This window comes from Sinohyriopsis cumingii, chromosome 13, assembly GCF_028554795.1.
Source record: "Sinohyriopsis cumingii isolate HCF-2022 chromosome 13, ASM2855479v2, whole genome shotgun sequence".
Taxonomy (NCBI): domain Eukaryota; kingdom Metazoa; phylum Mollusca; class Bivalvia; order Unionida; family Unionidae; genus Sinohyriopsis; species Sinohyriopsis cumingii.
In genome coordinates, this window is record NC_142973.1 from 28,037,758 (window position 1) to 28,065,637 (window position 27,880).

Genomic DNA, 27,880 nt, shown 5'->3' on the forward strand with positions numbered 1-27,880 from the left:
TAATCCTGCATACAGTGAAAGAACTTTCTTCCTACCATTTTTGTACAGATAATTGTAGAAGCCTGATTAACAAATGACACCGAGAAGAACATGGTAAACTCTAACTATTATGACTTGCTATTAAGAACTCCTTGTCATGATGAACACTCCAGTTGGATCGTGGAGAGCATGTATACATAAAGAGAATCCTTAGTTATAACCAATGTTTTGTTGAAAAGAATGATTTATATGTTCCCAAAATCATTAGTGGTAGTGAGGATTACTGTAATGGAAAAAAATCAGTTGCCACACAATTTCATGTACATTTATATTGAAACAGCGTATTAAAGGAATCTGATTAATTATGCATCGGTAGAAATAGTTTTCATGGAAATTGATTTACCCCATTACAGATAAACTTACATAATTTGAAAGTACCTGCAACAAAGCATTCCTATTCTGCAGTCAGAAATACTTTTTAGTAGAGTCAACAGTCGCAGTGGAGAAATTCTCAACCCTTCCCTCTTCCCCCATTGATATTTTTATAATTGGGAGGGGGTGATTTTAGTTTAATGGGGGGGGGCATGGTCAGTATTTATATGAAAACAGTATCTGTGAATAGACCCCTTTTAATATGTTTCAGTAAACATGTGCAATAAATAACTTTAATGAATAAAAGTAACACCTATATTACTTTCTTATAAAATTGTTTATCTTCATTATTGGCACAGCAACAGTGATAGTGTGTTATTGGCAGTGGCGCTACATTGTATGCATTAGATCTGCATGTAATAGTACATTACCTGATTTCCAAAAGCTGTATCTCCACCACTGAACAACCTTACCATGTGCACTTGATAAAATACTTTTTAATTAGTAACTAGATAATCAATAAAAGCACCGCATTGCATAATTGCAAAATATCACTTGATCTGGAAATCTTACATGATTAGATTGAGCTTTGTTAATATTAATGAATGTTAGAAATTTTGCTGTCCTGTGTTGTTCATTCCCTCGCTCAATGGAGGGGGCAGTAAATTTTGGACTGTTAATGCATCATGCAGTCTGGATAAAATATGGTGTTCTAAGTAAATCTTTAGTCAATAGATGAAGTATCCCTTGTATCCCTTGTCTTATTAAAGGTAGATACATGATAAACAATTTTATTACAAATTACTTTAAAATCACAGTTAATTGTAGAGTAAATATTTTTGTTGGTTATGTGGTTTCTACATACAGTGTACCACAAAATTAAAGACTAAGGAAACATTTATCTTTCTTTGCAAACAGTATGACCCTTCTCAATCCCCCAAAATAAGTCCCCAAAATATGTAATATTATGCACAACCATCAACAGTAATAATTCACTATATACATAACCTGGCCAATAAGATTTGAAATTTGGGTTACTGGCACAACCCAGCTTTGTTTAGGCATACCAGTAGTAACAATTGCTACTCTGTGACCAGACCGAATTTGATAAGGTTTTTATCCATGTTTCCGCTTGTCCAGACTTGGTCATACTAGACAAAGGTAGATGTTGAAGCCATCCCCACCCCCCTTGGTTTATTGTATTGTTTTACTCAAGACATGGGCAGTAATTCAAAGCATACACTTGCAAAATTGTTTCTATATGTGAAATTCAAGACTAAATTATTTATATCATAAAATGAGGTGTAAATTTTGTAATAATTATAGTGTGATTACAATTTCAGGGGGAGGATTGGGGAAAATTTGCAAAATTTTATATTTCTCTTACCTGCTTTCCTGGTCCTTCCATCAGAGTTTTGTTAATATTATGTGACAATGATATCCACGAAAATGTAAGCAGTTGTCATGAATTAAATTAACAAAGTTTTCCCCAGTATATCCGGCATTCAGATATAAATTTGCATCATATTGTATGTACTCCCTTATAAGTAGAGTCGAACTGCAAATGGCACAGACCCAGACCTGCTCACATAATGTGTCAGCAGATTTGGGTCTGTGCTGTTTGATAGGAGTAATCATCACAACAAACAACTTGGACCCTGATCTGCAGGCATATTATGCTACAGCAGATTGGGATCTTTGTTGTTGGAAGTTGTCAACTTATAAATGAGTATAGACGGTAAATAATTGACAAGTTCCTCATGTTCTGTTCTAGGACACACTGTTTTGGGATTCATACTAATTTCTGTTGCACTGAGCCAAAATATCAAACAAATGCATTAATTGCATGTGATTTTCCCCAAGTCCTACCATGTTTAGTTTCTTGTATCTCACTTAAGTTTATTAAATTACACATTATTCAATTTGAAGTGGGGAATCCACCTCCTTCCTGAATACTGGTAGAACAAGCCCTTGCTTCCGGAATGAAAGTTATCTTATTTATTTTGAGAAAGATGCATGTAATTTTGTCATTGGAAGGAAACAAAAGGTTACACTAAATCGGAATAAGTTTTGTTTATAATTGAAATGTTAAAGAAATTTATAAAATGTAATGTATCATGTCTTAACAAAAACATTTTTCTTATATATGCATGATACATTTTGGATCTGAAAATTGCATTTCCCAAAATAGTGCATGCACTTGCACCAAAATGTAAGAAGTTGCTTGTATATTCATGTATATCATAAATTCTGTATCTGAGAAAAAATTGTATGACAGAAACAGTGGTTGCATGGAGCATGTATTTATACTAATTAAAAGAAATTAGGTTTTTAGAGAGCTTTGGGGAAAAGGAAAAGGGAAAACAATTTATACAGAAAGAATTATTCCATCTGAAGAAAGTCAAGGGTAATCTGATTAAAATCAAGAGTTACTGGTCAATAAGTAGATCTGATGGGCAGTGTCTTGAGGTCATGTTCCGCTGACCATTTTTTTACTCACCTGTCAGATTGCAGTTTTCATACCGCTGAAAGGAAAAAACATTTGGAACAGTTTGTTTCTAAACTAGAACTGTCTCTTACATCAAATGTTGGCTTTTCCTGATTGGTTACTAAAATTAAGTGGGCAGGGAGTTCAGTGGTCACCAGAACATTGACTTTTCTTTGTACCTGTTTGAACTCCATTTTGTCAGAGCTGCATTTTAATCAGATTGATAGTATATGGTAATAGAACTTGAGGTAGTCAAGAGTTTATAAGTGAAATATGGAACTGCATGCAGATTGGAGTTTTGGTAATCCAGAGGTGTGCATTTTGAGATTCAAGTTTGAAATTTTCAGTTTTTTCTTATCATGTCATGAAAGTTGGTGTACACGTTCTTACACATGCAAATCTATTTTCCTTGTACAATGATGACTCATTTTAAGTCATGTACATTTTGATAATACCTTTGAAAGCTGGCACATTTATCATAATTCTTACACCGGTTTCACATCATGTGTCCACTACATACTTGCAGAGATTTTCTTGAACTCTTTGGGCATATAATGTGCAAATAGTCCAAATATCAAATACCATACTATTGATGACACCATGAACATTAGAAGCCTCTATACTAATCTTAGAGTACAACATGAATTCTTTATACATTGTCCATTGCACACTTTACTTTCCATGCAAGCTTTATTGACTGGAAAGGCATTGCTTTCTGATTATATCAGTTATATCAGTGCTGTCTACATACTCTTCTCTAATGAATGCATCCTTTTTTCTCCAATATATGGTTATTTTTATGTTAATATGAATCTTAAATGTGTGTATCATCTAATCTTGTGTAATATTATTTACATTTGTTGATGTATAATTGAAATTAAACCTGAGCTGATTTTAATCATTAGTTACATTGTATTTTGCATACATTTAAAGTCAGTTAATGGAAAATATTTTCAGACTGTTCATTTATTATTATCTTGAGACTGTTGTATGTAGATTAACATTCAGTTTTTTGTTGGTCAAATTTGCCGATCCTAAATTCCCAAAATTCGTTGTTGAAATTGATAAAAATGTTAATTCTACAAAATTGCCACCTGCATTACCTCCCTTACCGCCCTTACCTAAAGCTTGATTTGTTGACAAGACACAAATGTGGAGGTGTATTCAGCAGCATGCTTTCATGATTTGTGGTCAAAGACATTAAAAGGGTCCCTGTATTCCTGTCATTTAAAAATAATTTTAAAATAAAGACAGAAAATTGTGGTCTTTTGGGTATATTGTGTCAAACCGGGAAATATGACCAAGAACATTCTGAATAGATCCAGCTATTTACTTTAATTATTTTTCCGAAGTATATTACAGCCAATCAAGTTGTCACAAATTCTTATATATGATGCCGAAAGGATTTAGACACAACATTGTAGGTAATCATTGGAGGAAAATGAGTGAGCAAGCTTGAGAGAGGGAGAGATAGAATCTGGAAAAATAGCTTGTCCCATTACTAAAGTAGATAAATGTGAACTGCAGTAATATACTTTTATTACACCACTTTATAGATTTACGATGGAGAAATGAGAGCAACAGATGTCAAGTAGAAATGGGTAAATTGTTTATTTTAGGAAAATACAATATTCTTATTTTTGGTTAATACTAGGAACTGACATGTTGTTTCAAGGTTGTTTGTATAATATAAAATATGGAAAATAATGCCAATTGCTCTCCTGCATTTGAATGCACAATATTTTTGCAAATCCTTAAAATAATTGTCATCATTTGTTTCCTTTTTTTTTCTTTCTTCTCTTGATCTTTTGATGACCATAATAACTAGGTGCAGCATTAGTCATTTTAGTTTCATGCATTTACACAAGATCACTGTTACTGTCAAAACCTGTTGCAAATTACCTAGATTGATCTCTGTGATGGTGATGCCACGTTTTCACGTGCTTTGTCTCCCATATACTTCGCTTCTTCGACCATATCAGGAGCAGGTATTTATGAGGGTCATTCAGCTCCAATTGTTTGTAAATGATACAATCATAATTTATTTGAACATATGGTTTTCAGATATGGAAGAGTAAGAAATATGTTTTAAAAAGGGACCTCCATATTTGACCTTTTAAAATTGACCCCCAAGCAATATTTTTTGTCAAGCTTCAAGTTGTCATTATTATTTTTCACCTTTCAGTTTTAAGACCTTCAGGGGATTTGAAGCTCATTTTGTATGTTTAATGTCCTTGTCATGTGTGTTTAACTGCAAATTTGAAGGAAGTAATCTTTAAGAGTTTTACAATTTTTGTTCCCTGTAATGATGCCACCTTAGCTGTAATGAAAACATGGTGATATAATAAGATGTTGCCTTTGGCTAGAGAAAAAGAAAAGGAAAAGTGTACAGCTCTGGTGCAGGATGTGTTGGCTCTCTTATCAGGGGGTGAGCAATCTTGAGAGGGACCTTATCACATGGGGACCACTGTAGTGACTGGAATAGGGTAACATTTAAGTAGTGTACTAGTTGTTTTATGTCTGAATTTGCTGAGGACAGAAGTAGTCAGATAATAGCGTCTTCAAATTAAGAAAGCAAAATAGGGACAATTAACAAGCGTTTTAGATGAACATTATTCTGATTATCCTGTGACATGAAGAATACTTGACTAGATTCCGGTTGCTTGAAAGAAGCAGTTCTTTGGCTCTTAGGGTAAACCAGTTGGTATGGTTACCAAGGAAACTGATTACCAAGAGCACATTAAAAATGACTAGTCTGGACCCGACATCCAGGCAGTCTTCTGTAATTGTTGGTCATCGTTGAAATGCAGTGTAATTGAAGTAAAACAAAGAATTAGGAAAGATCTTGCCATAACTGTCCAGTGACAAGTCCATGACTGATGATAAACTTGCACCCATTGTTACATAATGTTAGCAAATACTGATATCTTTTTCTTACAAGCCCAACTCCACTCGTAACAAATGTATTAGGCTAGCCCCCATGTTAATATTTTTTGGAGAAACACTGTACAAGTCTTTAGGACACTATTGCATTTGCTTGCTGGACATAATAAAAGTCCCAGATTATGTGATATGTTTTAAAGATGGCATCATCATTTGTATGTGAGTAGAAATTGATCATCCTTTCTGTATCAGTTTGTCAAGTCACAGCTTTCACATTATGCTCTATCTTCTACCAGTGAAGATTACCCTCGTTTCACATCTCTTATCTGTGTTCCAGGAGTATTACAGTATTTGCTTTATGCATTACTACTGAGATGTTTTACCAGTAGTCTGGTTGGCCAGAAGTGAGTTCAGTTCCTCAGTCTGATAAAAACATGTCTTTGCAAAATCCCCCAGGCCTCTTTTATATCCCTGTGTAGTGTGCCATGTAGTTTCATGTGTCTGCATGAATTATACATTTTTCCTGTTTTCCAATGTAGGAAGAAAACTAAACATCATGTGTACATGTTTATTTCAACAAGCTTTTTAAAGTGTCATTACATGTATTTCCAGTAGTATAGAAAAAATGGGATGGGTGGAGTGGGGACTATCTTGCAGTAAATGGATCATGGAATGTGAAGGAAAGAAAAAGCATCTATTAACATGTTTTACCTCTCACTGGTCTGGATGCTTTTTTTTTTTATTTATGGATCTGCAAAGCTGGGAATTAAGTATTACTTGCAGTCTTTCAACTTTATAAATGTTTTCATCAGGGAGGGTACTGCTCATCACAGGCTTGAGGGTATCATACTGACCTACTTTTCATTCTCCAGTGACTTTGCTTGAGTTTTGGAGTACTCATTGGAAGAATATAACATTTTGCAGAATTCTTGTTTTATCATATTGAGTACTGTAGAACATGCTGTTAACAATCTGATTAAAATGAGATCTCCACTGTTATACAGGAAGATCTGACAGGGACCACTTAGGGGTCATATTCTGGTAACCCGTTACTACTATAATTGCTAATTTTATCAACCAATCAGATGAAGTCTAATATCTTCACATTTGGAGACTGAATAGTATGGATGAAGAGCATGAATGTGTACTGCATGATTTGATTCAATTTCAGATTTTTGAAAGCTGCAATTCCATTGGCTAATTCAAAGGCCACTAGAACATGACCCTTAAGAGGTCGTCAGATCTTCATGTAGGACAACAAAGATCTGAATTTACTCAGATTGAGGGTGTCAGTAACACGTAGATAGGATTGCATGTTAGCTCGTATCTGCAACTAAAGATATATACACTGCTCCCACGATTACTTGCAAACCCGTTTATCAGATGGGGCCAGGCATAGATCTTTTTTTCTCTTGAAAATGCCAAAAGAAATGATCCTTATTTGTTGACTATGAAGAAAATTGTGATAAATGAAACTCTTGATATGTTCCTCATTTTATCATTGAACATGCATGCACACAGAGACACACACAGAGTTGATCTGCCTGTAATTTAAGAACTAGAAGCAGTGACAAGATTATTTATTACATACCATGGATATCCATGGCTAGAAATGTGATCAAAAGAAATGACAAAATCTCGTTCACTGAATTTAAACAAAATTTTTGTTATCATTTACTAAAAAGTCAATTTATAAATCAGGTCTGCAGTTTTCTTATACCAGAACCCCAGTTTTCACTGCAGCATGTCCCTAGACTTCTTTATTTAAACCCAACAGAGGCCTAAGTAGACTAATTAGTTCATAATAATATCTCCGCTATTCCTTCTAGAAGATCAAAGGCACAGGCCCCATGTGAGCAGTTTTCCATATTGGCAACTGTTTGTTAGCAAGCCAAGATTTCAGGTTCTCAATTCAGACCATATTCTCTCCATTTGCTTAGTCTCAGATTGTAATGGACTGGGAATACAAGTGTTCCAAGTATTGCCAAGATAATATTGCTTCCCATATGAATACATATTGGTTTTATTTACATTCAAATGTATGTGGACCATCTTGGCAGAATAACAACATACATTTGCTGGTGACTTAACAAGGCTTTTGGACAGTAAGGTTTGGAAATCGATTCCTGCCTCTAGGTTCTTTGCCTTTTGGAATATCAGCATTTGAAATTTAAAATTCTTGTATTTCTGAATGATTACATGTAAGATAGAACCAGAAATTTTACTTGGTCTCCTGACATGGGGCTTGGAACCCATGCAAATGGGAAAATTGCAAGCAGTCTGACTGAATTGGGAAATTATTAAATGCAAGAAATTAAGACTACTGGTATCTCATTGGATTTATTTTTGTTGGTAAGGTGATTTTTTTGGTCTTATTTTATTGTTAAAAAAATAAGTTCTGAATATTTCATAAGGAATGTTATTTCCCTTTCTTTGCTGGAATTGTAAATTTTCTGATCAAAGTTATGAAAATAAGCAATTTTGGGAATCGGAAAGGTAAATATTTGGCCTTAGAATTTACCTGCAGTAGGAAAACTGTGAGGACTATCTGCTTATGACTTATTCTTAAGAAATTTTTATAAAATGAATTTTCTCGATGTTCTGTCCTGTTGTTGTTGTTTTTTTAGCATTCTGCAATGTAATGCTTACATACCTTCATGGATAGATGATTTTAGAAGAGAATAATGAAGCATTTATGTGTAATACATTGTTTGATGCACACAGGAGGATTATCCAGTTAAGTGAATGTAGAAATGTCGAATATGAGGTCAACGCCCATGATTGTGAAAGCCCTTGGGATATGATCATTTGACATCCCTTTGTATCCCTTTCCCCATCTTTAAAAGAAAAATGAATTTGTCACAAAGTTAGGTCTAAAAGCAAAATAGCTTTGGATCGCATGGGCATTGTGACCAGTCTGGATGTAATTTCATTTATAGATAACAGTATTAGACAACATTGTTCTCGTTAAGATGCTTTTTTCCATGATATCTTTTGGTGCGTACTAGGAGCCATGTGTGTTCAGAGGTTGAACATTTACAACATTAGTATGCCAGACTCATGATTGAAAGGGTGCTTGTTCTAATTCTGTTGGATTAGTCCAGATCTTGTTATCATGGTGTGTCTTTGAGCAGGCCACTATTTAGCTTGGTTGATATGCCATAAAAACCAAACCAAACCAACCCAAGGGTAGATTCTGACAAATTTATGACATCAACAACATATTATCATTTAGTTTATTTAGGTATCTGTTGAAAATAAGTCACAAAATGACATTGTTAAATTAATAGTAAATAATGAAGATAAATGTAGATTATGATGACTGACTTCATTGGTTTGGTGTTGGTGGCACAGTTGCACAAGCAGGTTATTTTGTGCCAAGGGATTTGGAGCAAAATATCGTTTTGTGTGACTTTTAGTTTCAACAGATCCCTGAATAAACTAAATGATACTATGTTGTTGATGTTATAAAGTTGTTAAGCACTTTTTTCACCCATAGTAAATTTTTTTTTTTTAAAATCACATTAAATGTTTTTTTCATATAAAAAAAACCTATCTGCCCCTCTAATTTTATAACTATAATTTTATAACTAGTGCAGTAGGAAATGCATTATTTTTGTCTTGGCCTAATTGTTATACACACCATGCTTCTCTTTATTGTTGTTGTTGTTGTTGTTGTATGGTTTAATGCCATTTTTCAGCACAAGATAGGCTATACATGGCGGCCAGTATTAATGGTGGAGGAAAACATGGGAAAACTCCAGAAAGAACCACTGACCCATGAGAAGCTACTGGCAAGCTTTCTCACATACCCACATTGGCTGAATCAGAGACTCGAACCCACGCAGAGGTGAGATGGCAGTGATCCCTAACGGAGAGTGCTTTAGACCACTCTGCAACTTGGGGCCCCCTTTTCTTTATTGAAAATATCTGACTGGTGAATCTGTTTGCCTTGGTTTTGTCTTGCAAGAGAGAGAGAGAGAGAGAGATTGTAGTTCTCATTCTTCTGGGAAAAATAATGACCTTGGCCCCTTTGTCTTCATTGTTGCCAGACCAGTGTGTTGCATTTTATGACCAACCATGGGGCAGTTTTCCCCTAAAGTAAAGCCATGGCCATCAGTCAAACTCCTCCTGTACCATTATTGATGATTACATCTTGAACTGTTGAACTGAGGATTTGCATAGGAGCACCAGTTTTGGTTATAAATATCTGGATATAGTGGGTCCCCTTAATTAACACATCTAATTATCACATGGGTATTATTTCAGATGTAAAAATGTTATTTGTTTAATGGTAGTACATTTCCTCATTGTGACAGTTCGGTTATTTTTAACATAAGTCTGTTTTTGAGACTGCCATTGTGGCTGCCATAAGGTGGAGTATAGCAGGGAATTAAGTGGCAAAAGAAGTTGAGAAAGTAGCAGGATGGAGACAAAACCTCCCTCTGATGGTCTGGGGCAACACCTCAGTTTTGCCCTGTCCCCACCCCCAAGTTAGGCTTTCTTTCCTTGATAGAGAAATGTGATTTGTTTGAAAATATTATTTTTTTGCATTATAGAATTATGTATAAAATCCATGTAATGTAGATTTTTGTGGAGTGCAGGTGGGCTGGTGACGTGCCAGTCTTGTAGGTTCTGTACCATATTCATAATGAAAAGATTTATCATGCAGAATTGTCTGGTTTATTTATGTTGATAATTGAAATATGCTGATAGTTGTTTGAATATAATTAATCGTTCAGTTACTTTAATGATGGAAAAGTATTTTAAAAAGTGTTAAAAAGAAACCTGGGGAAGAATGCAGGCTGCTAGATGACAGAATAATAAGAACATCAGTAAAGTTGAGATCATACAATGCATTATTTAATGCACATAAACTAAAATCAACAATAAAAGATATTCAGATTAAAAAGGGGATTTTTGTTATGTCAGCAAAGACCTTGGCAGAATATAGTGTAGCCATACTTTATAATACTGTACATGTGGTGAAAATGTTAACAAATTATAAATAGTTATGACTGTGTGTTATATTCATGTTGTATTTATATTCAGCACTGTCTTGGGATCAGACTGACAGAAAAATGTTTGACATATCACTGGTATCATTGTTATAAGCATAGTTTGTGCACCTTATTACATTACTGTTTCATGCTAACTCCTTCAGGCTGCACAAAATAATTTCTAACAGATTACTCATGATCAGCACTAGTTCAGTGTCCGAGACATCAAGAAGAAAAAAGGTTTTTGCTTGATATCTTGAGTTCATTATCACCTAATTTGTCCAAACCTTATCATTAGCTTGCATATGAGAAAAAGAGGACTATTTATTTTTAGGTTATACAGTCAAGGTCTCCTTGACTGCAAGAAAGAAAAAAAGATTCCCATAAATCTGCCTTTACTAAAGTTAGTACAGTATATATATGTGTGTGTGTGTATATATATATATATATATATATATATATATATATATATATATATATATATATATATGTGTGTGTGTGTGTGGCTCACATTTGAGAGGAGACGGCTATTGAATTTGGTGTTTAGAGGTTATGGTCAGAGGCATAAATTTCCACAAAATAACCAAGGTCCAGTGCCACAAACTATGACCAGACATATTGGTTAGCTTGCATTTTTAGATGAGAGACGAGTGTCAGTTTTGGGATCAAGAGTCAATATAGCAGACTCTAAAAAATGAAAAGTGCTTTCCACATGATAACTAGAGTTCTTTGTCTTTTACCCTGACCAGAGTTTTGGAATGGTTTGCATTTATGATGATGAGGACAACTATTGATATCAGAGTTGGTAGTTAGCTTGCATTTCAGACAAGAAAGTCGAGTGTCAGTTTTGGGATCAATTGACAAGGTCACAGACGTTGAAAAAGGAAAATACTTTCCACGGAATAACTAGAGTTCATTGTCTTTTACTTTGGCCAGATTTTTGGGTTGGTTTATGTTTATAATGAGGAAGAAACATTGATTTCAGTCAAAAATTCAAGGATCTGCCAAACCAGAGAGTTTTACTGACAATCATAGGTGTAAAAATAAGATTTACCACATGATAGGCATATAATGTATCCTTTGTGGTGACCCTCATTTGAAAAATGTATTCTGGATGGATAATGGTTGATATCACTAGGTGCTAACTTTGTCTAGTCCAAACTGAATTTGTTGACTTTAGCAAAGAATCAGCACAGTTAAAGCCCAAATCAAACCACACAGACAACACAAACTTTTTTCTATATTGTACCAAAACTGTGAATTGCAAGTGTAAATCTGCCTAATGATACTGCAAATAGACAATTGCTTTAGTTTTTAAAATTAGATGCTTCTCTGGAACAGGGATTGATTTGAGTTTACTAAAATTGCTAATCAGAATCAAGTGCTAGAGGGAATCCCTCCATTCACCCCACTTACACTGACATTTGTCATGTACAGTTTGTGCTAAATGAATTAATTTAGCCCTCTGCCTGCCTTTAATATTCTTGTGCATTGCCTCAGGCTAAAGTGTGGTGATAATAGGAATCATTTGTGGTACATAATGGGAAATTTGCATGATAACATATGTGATCCGCAAGATGAAACCTGTTCATAATTGGAGCCCTATCTGAGCACAAGACCATGTATAACAGTGTACAGTTTCGTCAGTAGTGCGAAATCCCCCTCCAGTACTATTGTACCTTTCATGCATTTACATACATAAATTTGTTTTCAGTTTTGATTATTTCAGTTGAATGGTGCTTTGATCAGAGCAACTGATACGTCAAACCATTCATGTCTAAACATCCAAGTTGGTTGAAGTTTTTTACTTGTGTGTTCCATCATGTTTTTAAATCAATAAAATAAAAGAAGAAAAAAACACAAATTTCATGTTTAGGCTAGAAAATAAAAATAGTATTCTTTTTGAAACTTACAATTAAATGGGAATTCCATGTCTTGCAGTCTATTTTTACATACACATGTCCATATATACTGTGAGTTCTCTATGATTATGTCATCTGAGTATTTATTATGAGATAGTACTTGTTTTCATGTATTTGGTGGTTGCTGCAAAAACTTTGAATTTATAGATGTAACAAAAAGTAATCTTTCAGCAATAAAACTGATCTCTGAAACCTCAGTTTAAGTATTTTTTGCAAAACAACTCTGAGCGATGTGTACAAAAATAAATGCATTCATAGTACTTTGAGTAGGGTACATATTGTCGTTGATTTCATTGTTCCTACAAACCAGAAATTTACTGACTCAGTGAACAAAGACTTTTGTGGAAACAGTTGTTCTTCTTCCCCAGTATACATATTAAAGTACCAACAAAATCTCTAAAATTTATACCCAAATAAAATTCACAATACTATGTGAAATAAAGCTGTTAGAAAATATGCCTCGTGTCCAACAATACAATATTCCACAATAAACCATGGAGCTATAGAGTGCAGTTTTAGAGTGATACTTCCTTATATTGAAGTACATGATACATATAAAGTACACCCTCATTATAATAATATTATCCATGGAGGCCAGAATGTACTGCCAGCTCATGAGACTACTGTCTTATGAACTACATATAGAGTACTCCCTCATTATAACACTGTCCATGGGAGCCATTGTGTACCACCCTATAGTGAGGCTGCCTCTTCTGGTGGGCCTGTGAGGGGTGGCCTTTATAAAGGGAAATCATGTAGATATGAGTAATACATATAAAGTTTGAAAGTTGCAATTCATTTTTAAATATTTAATTTCATTTAAAAATCAGTTATGCTGAAGAATTTCGGTGGTAACAAGTTGCATCAGTGTCATTTTCTTGTGCTTTAGTGCATTTCAAAAAAAGTGTAGAGCAGTAATGAGCATTAACTGGTAAAAGCATTTATTTAAAGAGAGGAACTAAATGGCAATGAATTAATTTTGTTAATGTAACGTTTGGGGATAAAACATAATTGAAGTTGCATTAACACAATAGAAGACTTATAAGGGAATTTACATTACATTTATTTCATGAATGTCATCAACTTAATGTTATTTTAAGGATCTACCAGTTTGTAAAATTTCTGACAGCCTCTGGTGTAACTGCAGTGTATTTTGAGGTCATTGCTGTAACTTAACCATTTCATTACAACTAAGGTAATTAATAATTTAACAGAAATGCACTTATGAAATAAAGTAAATCACTCCAAATCACTCCAGTGCATGTATTACAGTGCCATACAAGCAGATAACAAGAATGGTTTCCAAAAATGAAGATGCCTGATCAATTTAAGGCTGAGAAAAATAAGTTTCCTATTGTGCTTGATTTAAAATTAGGGTAGGCAGGTGTTTGTTTCAACATCATAATGGGAATTTTACATATTTAATGTGATTCTTTTTAAACAATGGCAAATAAATTGCTTTGGTTGGCAGTGAGAAATGGGGATGGTTGGCTGACCGGAAACAAATTTTTAGTTTGGCCAAAGCTGTTTTTAGAAAAGACTTTTTATGATGTCTAGTTGGTCCTAAATGGAAATGGCGCATGTCTGATGTCTAATTTGGCCACCAGGGCAGCCAGCTTGAATATTTTTAAATTTGTTAATTCTTCAAAATGCATAATTTGTTTTGAATAATAAATGTAAACCTTTTTATATCTCAAGTCATGAAAGTATTCTGAAGTTTGATTTTGAAAAGAGGTATGTTGGAATGCTCAACAACAACTAGTAGGATGCCAGTAGAGGTCATTTCACCATTAAGTGATGATGTAGGTAAAGTCTTTCTTTGTAAAATGGAGATTTGTGAGGGAGAATAAAAAACAGTGTTGGGTTTTTTTGTGGGTTTTTTGTGTCAAGTTTCCTTTCACTTAATGTTGAAAATTTGTCTAGGATTTATAGTAATACAGGATGTGCCATATGTTTGATATGACATTATGACATTCTTGTACAGCCAACCATTCAAATCTAAGGATTTTGGAAAAGTGGGACAAAGTCGGATAGCACAGTAGTATCTTACCCATTATTTGATGACCATAACTATGAAATTATAACTTCTTTCTTTGCTAGGATGAAGTAGTTTATTCTATGATAAATGTAGCTATATTAATCATCGGTTTGAGCTTTAAAGTAATCCCAGGTTTTCCCTGCTTGGTATCCCCCTGAAAAATATAATCCCAGGAGAGACTTTGCTGCTTTCATTCCCAAAGAACCTACTTACGAAAGTACATGAAACTATCTGAAGTACTAAAAAATGCAAGTTATATTGATCTGAATGGAGGCATGTGTGCTGTGCTAATAACCGGTCATGTAGATAATGTATAAATAAACAAAATGTAGGTCTGCAGAACCGGAACAATTCAAATCCTTTGCTTTGAAGCCTGAGACATGTTAAAACTTATTGGACAAGTCACTTTTAGCTCTGCTGGTCATGGACCAGAATAGTTTTGGAATGATTTGTTGTCTGTCATCCATCCGTATCTTAGCACAAGTTTATCACTACTCTTCTGAAACTATTTGGAGGATTACCATGAAACTTAACACAGACTTATACTGTGGTTTTACTTGATTATAAATGAAAACACTGCTGCTTGGGTCTCCAGTATGGCTGCCACAATGACCATCTTGGAAATCTTGCTATTGTTATTCTTCCTGAATGTATGGTCATATCAAAATAAGGTTTTCACTAAATATTGCATATGATTTATGATTGGTCCTAAATGCTGATTGTGCCAATTTCTATGTGTGATTTAGAATTTTTAACATAGCTTTAAAAAATTTTCAGTCATATCGCTAAAATGTCTGCAGTGTGGCAGTTTATAGTGATTTCTAGCACTAGGGCATCATGTTGCAGACATGTAGCATTATGTCCTACCCAGTCACATTATCCTGACACCAGGCCGACCAGTCCTAACACTAACCTCTTAATGCTGAGCACCAAGCAAGGCAGCTTTTTGGACTATTTTTGTAAGTCTCTGGTGTGACTTGGCTGGATATTGAACCCATGACCTCGCGCATCCAAGGCAGACACTAACCTCTAGGCCACCGGAGCAGTCAGTGTGCCAATCTGATGTCTTGTGTGGTTGAAAATGTGGCCATCTTGAAAATCTTGTCTTTGCTAAACAAAATATTGATATCGTGCTTGTACCAAAAGACTTCTTATGATGTCAAGTTGGTCCTAAATGGAAATGGTCCCTGTCTGATATCTAATTTTGCTGTCCATCTTGAAAATCTTGTTATTGTTACTTAAAGATGAAAAGTCACATCAGCATGAGGTTTGTGCCAGGAGACTCGTGTCTTGTGCTACATGAGTCCCACAAGGCTCAATTCTAGGACCAATACTGTTTATATTATTTTTAATGACCTTCCACTTTATTGGAGCACTCAATTTCATGTACAGGTCTCTGTGGAGAAGACACAACATAATTGGACATCCAAAACAAAAAGCATGAACTGGAAATTTCTTCACATGATGCTCTAAGCAAACTGGATAACTGATGCACATGTACTTCCATGGTTGTAAATACTGGTAAAATTAAAATATTACTTAACTTCTTGCAGGGTACATAAGAACAAATCTTGATAGTAATGAACTATGTCTAACATGAAGGATACAAAGTTGCAAATGATCTGACTACTTGGTGTTTTTGGCTGATAATAATCTATCATGTAAAATAAATTAGTAAAAAAGTTATTTCCAGTTTATGGCACATGACATTTTCTCCCTGAAAGGCATAAAAACTATTTTATAATAGTTACATACAACCCTGTTTAGATTACTATGAAATGGTATGGGTCAATTCAGATGATAAAAACATCAACGCTAGCACGTCTTCACAAAAGAGCATTTGAGCTAATATCAATCCAAACAGAAACCAATAAAATTTTGCTGGTAAGTTGACAATATTACTCATTAAAGACCAAATCCAATTGAGAAAAGCCAGGTTAATGTACAGGATATCCAATAATAGTGCTCCAGTATATTCTCAGTGACTATACCAGTATGGGCTACCTGGTAATACTCCCCACCTGTGATCCAGTGTCTGCCAATTCCCAAACCAAATAAGAAATTATTGTACAAGGTTTCCAATACGCTGGAATATTGAACTGGGATTGTCTTCCAGTTGCGATTAGAAATGCCCATTCTATTTCCTTCTTCCAAGCCCAATATATCCAGTGGTTTCAAAGATGGAGTTGAAATAGAATGAAAACAACTGTATTTGTATTCATGAATGCCTTTGGGCATTAAATATACTACCCATCATCTGTTTGTCACTAATTGTATATTTCATGCATAATTGTGAAAGTCTGCTTTTCTGAAGTGCAGGGGGAGATGGCAGTTTAAGAAAGAATCAACAAATCAAAGTTCACATAATGTAAAAAAGAGTGGACTATGAAGAGAATCTAAATGTTATTGGACTTACGAAAAGTGAAATATCTTGGAAACTGAATCAAACCATACAAAAACTTTTCGTCTGCTTGATATATATCACACACTTGCACCAGATGCAGGAGGTCACTGGTTCGAACCCTGACCAAGTCATACCAGAGACCCATAAAAATGGTACCTGCAGTTGATTGGCCTGTTGCCAGGATATGTGATGGTGGGACATGATGCTACATGTCTGCAGCATGATGAACTTGTGCTAGACATCACTATAAAATGCCAAACTGCAGAGGTTGTAGCAATATGACTAAAAAAATTGTTATATTAAAAATCCAAATGAGACGCACACACACACACACACACACACACAAAATCATGTTAAATCTTGACAAAACAGTCGATGGGGATAAATGGTTTTTACAGTGCAGATACAAGAATATTTCCCTTTCCCACCACCCCCACCCCCCACGCTTTAATTTTAATTCATTATATTTTTCAGTTTGTTTTTCCATCTTATTGGAACTTTTTTAATGTTTTTACTTTTTATCTCACTAAATTTAGGACATCTCAAGCCAAGCCTTTTTAATAAGGAAGGAAAGCCTCATATATTCATGCCCCAAATCCATTCCAAATTCCATCTCTGGGAAAAGTTATTCTGTATAGACTCTTTTAATAGGCATGTTTATTCTAGGGGATTTATCTTGTCGTGTCCAGGTGCTCGTGGGTGATAGTTGAGGTGGTTTACAAGATAACGCAAATGTTTGTACATTTTGATTGTGAAGAGTCTTCTACGTTTGTTGGAAATGCCTCCTGTAAAACGCGTCAACACTGGCATGGCAGTAATTTGTGTGCAAGGTGCAGATTTTAAGAAAATGAAATGTTGATGAGGTCTTGCTAACCATCTATGATTCATGTAGATTTACAAGGTCTTTGGTTCCGTCTTCAGTTCTTTCATCTTCTTTGCAGCTTTGGAACAACATGTGAAGGATGTTACATGACAGTTCTAATCTTCCTGGTGAAATATTATTTTTGCCAGCTTAAATATTTGTGTAGCAGTTATCATAATTGGTCCAGAAGATTAATGTGCTCAGACAGAACAGAAATGAGATGTGGTCATTACAAAAAACAGAAGTTTAATTTGACTAACAGTCACAAATTGGATTTTAAGTCATTAAGACAAATTTCAGTTTTGCTGCATTATATACTTGCTTGTAAGTAGGATTCAACTGCATAGACCCAGGTCTGCCATCACACAATTCACCAGCAGATCTGGGTCTGTGCAGTTTCTTAAGAGTAACCAGTAGAAGTTGGACTGAACTTGTAAACATGTATATACAGTACTTTTCAAAGGTATAAACTGTTTAAATTATTTTGATACTCCACTGTATCACTATTTGTATGTGTGCACATTCTGCAGTATTGGTATTTGAAGCATAATTGTCGATTAGCTGCAGTCTTCTGTTGTTTTTTTGTTAAATGGATGAACATCTCCAAGAGATTGTTTTTTTTATAACAAACTTTTACAGGTTTGAAAACTCCAGTTGACAGCATCAGATGGCTTTTCAAAAATGATAAACTCAAGGGTTGTAACGAATACAAGGGATAGCAAATATGATACATGTCACGAATACAGGGTGATGAATACGAATATTTATTTATGAATATTCAGTGAAGAAAAACAAGAACATCCCCCCCAAAAAACCAACAGAACAGTTCTTAATCTAAAGTTAGTTGGACCGCTCCAGTGGCCTAGTGGTTAGAGCGTCCCTGGCCAAGTCATACCAAAGACTTGTTTAAAAAATGGTATTAACAGCTGCCTTGCTTGGCGCTCAGCATTAAGAGGTTAGTGTTAGGACTGGTTGACCTGGTGTCAGGATAATGTGACTGGGTGGGACATAATGCTACATGTCTGCGGCATGATTCCCCAGTGCTAGACATTGCTATAAACTGCCACACTACAGACATCGTAGCAATATGACTGAAAAATTGTTAAAGCTACATTAAAAATCCAAATCACAAACACACACTAAAGTTAGTTGACTCACATGTTACTCAGTATCGTAGTTACTAGTCTTGTAACATAAAAGCAGTTCAAATAATAATATTCTTCTTTAAAAAGACAAGCATAAGAACATGCTCTGGTTTGAGGGCCACCCTTTGGGCAGTTGAAATGTCCCCTGCATTACTGAATCCTCTCTCACTTGGAACATGATTTAAAATATATTTTATCAGATTTTAAGCTTGAATTTTACTCTATAATTGTTATTGAAAGTGTTTACAAATATTGGACCATAAAGGCTCAACAACAACAATGAAAGTTCATAAATTAATACTAAATATTAATAAATACCTGATGTCTACATAGCTTGCAGATGGTTTCGGCTTCTTTCATTACATATTTATCACCTTTTTTTGTACCTCAGAAATCCAAAGTATTTTTCCATACAGCCGATTTATATACTTGACAATTTTGTCAATAATAACTATTAAATAATACTGATAAGATTTATTTTTCAAAAATGGTACACAGCTTTAATTAATAATTTATTAGAGTAATTTTAAAAAATGACACTGTCTTTCAGCTTCCAGAATAAACAACTTTATATAATATATTTATACTGCAACAGAAATACCAAACTATGCTTTAAATCAATGAAAGGTCAACTCTGCTTTAAAATATTTTTAGTACTGGACTATTCTGTACACTTCAAGATCTATGTTAAACTATTCGTCTTGGGGGAAATATTTGAATAACTTTGCAGTGAATACCGAATACAATTCAAATATGGGACATTTTTAGTTACTGAATATTCAGGTGTATCATTACACCTTTAGTACAAATCACACGGGTCATGTAGGCTTCAACACTATTTCAGTAATGGATGTCATGTTTAGTATTTGATTATACATGTCTTTATGTGGCAAGTATCCACTTCATTTGGATGCGTATACATCCATATTCCTTTGTAGGGTCATTATTTAGATGTCCCAAGAGGTGAATACGGCAAAATCAATGTTAAAGTACATAGACATTTTTGAACTAAATGAACCTAAAGGTTGATCCAATACAATCCAGATTGAATGTTGCACACTTTGATTTCACAATGAAAGCTACACGTATAAATTCCTACTACTCTTGAGAGTAACTATTCCACTCGACATGCTCCTATTTTGACCCAAGTTTAGTACACGGCCACCATTGTAAAAGTCCATAGCGATTGATAATTTTCGTCTGGATGTTTCTTGATGATGGTTAAGGTGTATTCAATAATCAGGATTGAATAGATCTGGTTAAAGAAAACTAGTGTTAAATTTTAGAAGAACAATTTATATTTAATTTAAACTGAATAAATGCGCATACATGACCCATGTGACTTGTACTATAGTAATTAACTTCATGTCACTGTCAATATATATTGCAATACATAGCAAGGTATTACAATTTAATTTCAGCTGGTAATACGCATTGCTAGTTCAGACGAAAGAACAAGAAAACAACTTGGCACTTTCTGTGGAATCTAATTTTGCTTTGCCCTTTCTCATGAATGTGGGACCTGCATGTGTTCCTACAAATTTGTACCAAAAGCAAATCACATTAGTTTTTCATTTTAAGTCCTACCTTTGTTTCTCCATTAATTTACCTTCTGCTAATGCATATGTATATTATGCTGAAAATAGCCTTATATCCCTAGAGACGCATATACAAGTTGCTAACAATACTGCCAAGGGTTTGGAAACCCCAGAGGCACTCATAAACATTTCATATTATGCTTTGCATTGGATGAAATTGCACACAGCCGGTCCTTTTAACAATATTTAGCCAGTGAAGATAGTCCATACATAGAATGATGAAAGTATTTTATTATTAGTTTTACAGCCTATAAGCGGGAATTTCCACTGAAAATGAGGCCAGTTGTGATAGTGAAACAAAATGGCAACATTCAGATGATTTTGATTAAGTTTTGAAGGCTTTGAAAGTGATGACATTGCAAATTACATTAATTTTAATTATAAGATTCCAGATGAAGAATCAAACATTAGTGCAAGTCCTGTTTCAACACTTGACATTTCAGATTTCTTTGAATCTTAGGATGAAACACACAACGTTCTTGTATTGTTAGAATTTAAGGTTACTCGTACCTTAATTGTACTTGTCAAGAATCACAAAAGAAAGTAAGAAAATCTCACAGGAAGAAAGCCATATAAATAATTTAAGACATTTTCATCCCCTCCCCTGCCCCCCTCATAACCCCTCACTGGTTTGTCCTGATTATTCATTTTCTTTATTTCTGCAGATCTTTCTAATTGTCCCACTGCATTCTGATGATTCTCCATTTTTTCCCTATTTCAGTGACCTTCACTTTCCTGTCTTTTTTCAGTGCATTATTGAGGTGGAAACAATTTCCAAGCCTCCATCTTTCTGCTTTCATTGAAAATGAATGTCCTATTTATCATAACAGATTTGCAGCAGTACCAAACTGATGCCAATACAAAGTCACCCCTGGGTTAGACACATAACTTGGAAAGACAGTTAATTTATTGCTGGACTAGGAATGGATTTGGCTCAGGAACAAATTAATGGAATTTCTTGTTTGTGGTATACAATGCAAGTTCTGGTTGCAAAAAAATGCCTAAATGGGATTCTGCTGTTAAGCAGTTAATGTGATCATGGTTATATATGTTCTGCTGTTATATTTAGAACATTCTTTGTTTGAGGTGCCATTTTAGCAATTTTGCAGAAATGGGAACCATTTCTTCTGTCTAACTCTGCTAATGGAACAAGGAAACCTGAAACAAATGGACTTGCCTGCAGTGTGTTTTACATGGATTGGAGATGGCTTCAAGTATTATATTTGATAACTGTTTTATATCATAAAAATAAACTATGTAATGAGGCCCATCCTATACATAATTTTTAGCATGTTAGTATTTCCTAGAGACGTTTAACATGATTGTGGATTCAGTATGTTTTTTTTTTTTTCTTCATTTAATCAGCCAATTGCGTTATCTGATAATAATGTAAATTTACTTATGATGTGTATTCAGTAATTTACAATAAGTATGGTAACACTTCAAGTGTATTGACTATTTCCAGCAGATGCTTTTGAAACTGTCAGTGATGTACACCCACAACACTGTATAATATCCAGGTCCTGCAAGTGGAGTCAGGGTCACAGCATTGTGCAGTGCAGTGCAGTGGTGCCAAATTTTAAATTATAATTCCAAGAGTCCTGGGAATATGAGGAAATTTCCACATATTGGCATATTTTATCCAAGTAGTGCCTGGGCAGTTGAGAGTCATTTACATCTGGCAAGTGTATTACATGCAGTGCCAGGATAAAGCACAAGCATATGCCATTGTACCGCATCCTATTAAACAACAGTGGAATTTTGAGTACTTGTTTCAGATTTGAATAGTCAAAACCTTTTTTTGAACCAGACATAATTGTGTAAAAATTATTGCAAAAGGGTTTTCATTGATACTGATTTTAGCCCGATAATTATTACTTCAAAAGTAATACAATATAGCTTTAGTTGAAAGACTACTATGTTGGGAGACCACCTGATATTTGCAGTACAAATTGCAATGCACAGATTAGAATTATTTTATTACCACTTTAAAGAGAACAACCATCACATTACGATTTATTTGTTGGCAGTGGTGGTCTTTCACATCAGGTTTTACTCCTATGATATTGATCAGATATCTCATGTACTACCATATGTTCTCACTTAAAAGACGAGTCTAATGGCAAACTATATAGACCCAGTTCTGCTGTCACATAATGCACAGGCAGATCTGGGTCTGTGCAGTTTCTTACGAGTAATCAAAAGAATAAACAACATAGACCCAGTTCTGCAGGCACAATATTGATTTGGCAGATCAGGATCTTTGTTGTTTGCAGTTTGACTTGTAAGCGAGTACATACAGTATTAATCTGAATACTTGGCACCTTGATTATTTTGATCAACATTATTCCTACAGATGCTGTAATCCAGTTGCTGATTCTTTATATCATGTTTGTTCTTTAATAAAACCTTTAGAGACTGAAACTGCAACAAGCTCCCATACAGTAGATATACATACATGCCATCTCTCTCCACACGTGTGATGATCTGGTTGAGTTAAGTTGACCCGATAGCACTAACACGACTTGAACTGGAAGTGCCCAGTACATGTCACACCATCGGTGCCCTCTGCAACAAAAATGGCAATCCTCCTGTCAGAAAATGGAGAAATTAAAGGTTCATTTCTCCTGAACTGGTGAAAATGAAAAATGAGCTTTATTGTTACATATGCAATAAATGAACACCAATGATCGAGTACATACTATCCCTTGGCCTGAATTTTCCCTTTAATAAGCATAAACACTTCATTTGAGTCAAAACAGGCATGCTAAATCTATTAGTAAGTGCAATGTCTTGATCCCAGCTACAGTGGTTCATATCATTGCTTACAATTGACCTGTCGTACAGGTACTATATAATATCTACAAGGAAGTACACTTGTCTCCTTGCTCGTGCGACCTATTTAAGAATAAATGCTGAGATTTCAAGTTACGCTTTACATAGGTTAATAAATTTTGGTACCGATATTTAGCTCAGGCATTCGACTGTATCCCTATCAAAAGTTTGACTTAATATCATACCTTTAACCCTTTACCTCATGCAAGTGCCTTTGGATGCCTCTAATCCCTTCACATGGAAGCGCCTTTTGACATCTCTACTCCATTCGCATGGAAGCACCTTTTGACGTCTGCTGTAAACATCAGCCATTTTAAGCTTGTTTTCGTAGTGCCACCTTCGGGGAAAACCCCCTATTAAATACTACATTCATTTCTGTGAATGACAATTACGTCAGATCACTGAAAGTGCACTGGTCGATATCTGCTATTTAAAGTAACTGGTTTATAATCTCCACTCTCCAAAATGGAGGTCTCAGATTTCATTAAGTACTTATGAAGTTTTTGTGATTAGAATCACAACTATGAAAGATTCAATAACTTGGGTAAAGGCTCTGATATTGATGTAGGCAGCAGTTAGTTTTTATAAATTATCAAGTTCAGATGACTTAGTGATGTAGACGCGGACAAAAAACTTGTAAATTTCGAGTATGAGAAATGGCAGCTACGGTTGGTCATGCACTCTCACTGGCTTGACGGTGAACGAGTTCTCTCAAGATTTTAAACCACAGAAAAAATTCTTACGTGAAAAATAATTACACAGCTATGACAATCGCACTTTACTCTTAAATTTTTCCACACATAATAGATGTGTACCAAAAATATAAAATGTTAAAATTGCTTTTAAACGTAACATACACTACATTGCTTAACAGTTAACAGGCAGGCCTATGCGTATGGAGTTGAATAGGTAACAGGTGTTCTATTTATAGCACGCTGCACTGGGTAACTTTGCTCTATGAGGTAAAGGGTTAAGGAATGCCAGATCATTTTTCCACGCTACTGCTTGGCATGGCCATGATTGCGCCCACTTAATATGCAAGTGAGATCCCGCTGAATGGAATACTGGTTAAATGAAAATGACGTCTTGTATTTATTTATAACTTATTTTAAGTTGGCCAATGTGAAGGTTGTATTCCATTCAGCACGTTCTTGCATATTAAGTGGGCGCAGTCAGAGTGTAACTTGAAATATCAGCGTTTATTCTTAAATGGTTGCACAAGCAAGGAGACAAGTGTCCTCCCTTGTGGCTATTATAACATGTATGACAGGTCAGTTGTAAGCAACGATACAGGCCCCTGTGATCCCAGCATGCCTCGTGTGATTCAAGAGTCTACTACAACCTGCATAGGAAATCATGATTTTATTTAAACTTTTTCAAGTTTGCCGGTTTTGTTGTTATTTAACTTACAGGCTAAATCAGTCTTCAAAAAGGATCGTACAGTCAGTTTTCAAAAATGGATCTTGCATGTGCTTAGTTTGGTGTGAAAATATTAGAAAGAGAATGTACTTTCAAAAAGCCGAGCTTCCAACGTGGGAAATATAAGCAAATACTTCATGTGGGTAAATGTATTTATGGGAACATGGTTAATAACATTGATTCTCTGCATTTATCATTATGAACTTGAAACTCATGAAATTAACCATTGAAATGTACAGTACAGGAGTCAAATTTAATACAGAATATTCAGCATTTTCATGGAATAAAATTCCCATATACTGTATCTGGGTTAAATGTATACTGTTTTATATTAATGATTTTACAAATCAGGTGTTAAATAAACTTGATGTGTTGCTGTTTTGTAAATATCAAACTAAGCCATGATTAATTGAAGAAAATTTTAAGCTTTTAAAAACTGTGGTGTAGTACTTATTCAAATGACTATTTGCCAGTTAAAAAGGGGTTGAAATTTAAATTATTTAGCATTATGTAATGCATTTGGAAGAGTTAACAAAAGGATTATCATAATATCCCTTTTGATATTGTTTTCAAATGGCCACCTCAGCTGGCTAGGGATATGATTGCAAAAACTACCCTTTTAAAACAGAATTTTTTATACATAAATCCAAAAATAATTCATGCACTGTACATATTTTTTTATTTGGGTGGATTCCTTGAACAGGCTTCATAAACTGTTCCCATCTTGTGTACAAGAAGAGTTAGCTCCCATTGACTGTCATGACTTCTTGCCTTGAGAAGTTTTCTCTTTTTCTCTCTCTCTTTCTCTCTCTCTCTCTCTCTCTCTCTCTCTCTTTTGGATCAGTTTTAGAGTCTGATTTAAGGTTTCAGAGAAAGGGACAATCAGGCATAAATGGTAATATGTTGCAAGAAAGTTACAATATTCTGGGTACATTTAAGTAGCTAGTTCCCTCCCATCTGGAATCCTGGGACAAAGATTTGTATCCTCATGATGGATATTTTTATGAGAGTATTGACCACAGAGAGAGATGTCATTTTGTGCTTATCAAGGCATGTTCAGGCATTATTACATAAAATACAGTATAGTGAACCCTGTTTGTAAAAGACACTTATGGGGATTTTATCCTTTTGGGAAAAATGACCTTTATAAGATGGTCATTGACATCTTTATTCTTTTAAAATGTCCAATGGCACTGGTCTGTTGATTTTAATAAATAGCTTGCAAAATGTTTACTATCATACCTTCTACAGACCATGGGAAGTGATGCAGATGATAGTGATCCGGAAAATGAGTTATTTATTTCGGCATGTATTTGTGCATTTTCTGTCGCACAAGGGTAAATACAGATAATTCATATTAGCTGTTTGAACATTGATACCTATAGAAGGCTTGAAGAATATTAAATATTAGACCCGATCTAAGCACAGTTCATCTTGATCCTGTAATCTAGTGAATATATACATAAATGAAGTAGACCTATTTGCTTGTAGTAATTATTTGCTTGTAGTAATTAATTGGGATGGGTCATTGGGATTTGGATATTTGCAGGACTTCCAGCTGCTATCAGAAAAGGTTCTAAGGGATTTCAAGAAATATTCTTTATTTGGAATTTTATCACTGGCCATTGTAAATCCTGGATTTTACATATAAATTATTACCTTTTGTCTTGGAAGTAAGCAGCATTTCATAAATCAATAACATTTGCAATACAGTTCAAACTCTATTTTAAATAATTGAAAACATTTAGTTCACTGGTACTTTATCCACCATCTTGTATTTATTTCTTGCAAATGTAAGGATATTTTTTTAAAATTCTTTTCTTTACAAGTTTCTCAAAGAACCCCAACAAATGCTAGCTCTGATTGCTGGATTATTTTAATGGTTACTGAAATTAGAGAAGCTCCAGTGATGCAAATAGATTACCTCCTCAAGAGGCATAATAGTTTTCCAATTCGTTTATTCCTATAATTACAGTAAAGATAAAATTTTAAAATCTTGGTTGCTTTGACAGTGACCTCCTTTAGTTAGTAATAATATAGGTTACTGCATTTGTGGGAATATGAACGAGTTTTTCAGATGGAAATAATGCACAACCTTAGGAGTTCAGTATATCCATCCAACAAAATGAGTTCATATTTTCCTTTACAATTGCAGTAACCTTTTTATTGTATGCTCATTTTCTTATTCTACCTATGGCTTAATTATATAAGCAAGAATACACTACAAGAAACAAAGTAACTTAATGTATGCTGTATTCCAAACTAAATACACAACTGCAGATTCATCATTACACAACAACATTATTAATGCGCACATAACTCTGCCCAGATAAATTGAACTTGGTCGCTCGCTAGACATAACTTTTGAAGAAAATGGCATTTTGGTCTACTTAAAATTGAAATTTGGAGTCTTACTCAGAATGAATGCGCATTGTAACAACTTTTCCAAAATGTTAGTGAAATAGGTTTTGAAATCTGTTTGTGGTCTTTGAATGTTTGGGAAAAGTCTTTGAATTTATCATTCAGAATTTGGTATGAACCTTAGAGGATGTAATTGCACTTGGAATATAGTCAAAATTACAGTACAATTTTAAAATTTTTAATCAGGTTTGAGAACCCATGACATGGCTCATGTAATTCAGATTTGCAGAACTTAGAAAGTACATTTTGATGAAATTCAGGATGTAAAACTGTAAGCATATTTTTTGCCATTCTTATTACCAGCTAAAGAAGATAGTTTATGCCTTGTCACTTGCATAATATTTATAATGACCCTATCTTGCATCTATAGCTAGCATAAATCTGAAATATTGTATCAAAAAAGTTAACATGGAATGTGCCAGAGCAGCTGGTATTTGGCTGTCCATGAAACATCTCGTTTAGTTCATTCAGCAAAAAATTTAATCAACCAAAACGTAAAGCATCTACTACGAGA

The 27,880-nt window shown here is 34.6% G+C and overlaps 1 protein-coding gene across 5 annotated transcripts in view; it reads left to right on the top strand.

Moving 5' to 3' along the window:
* Positions 1-27,880, top strand: part of LOC149785103 (one cut domain family member 2-like) — a 95,441-nt gene that overhangs the window by 16,869 nt on the left and 50,692 nt on the right. The gene's annotated exons all lie outside the window — the stretch shown is intronic.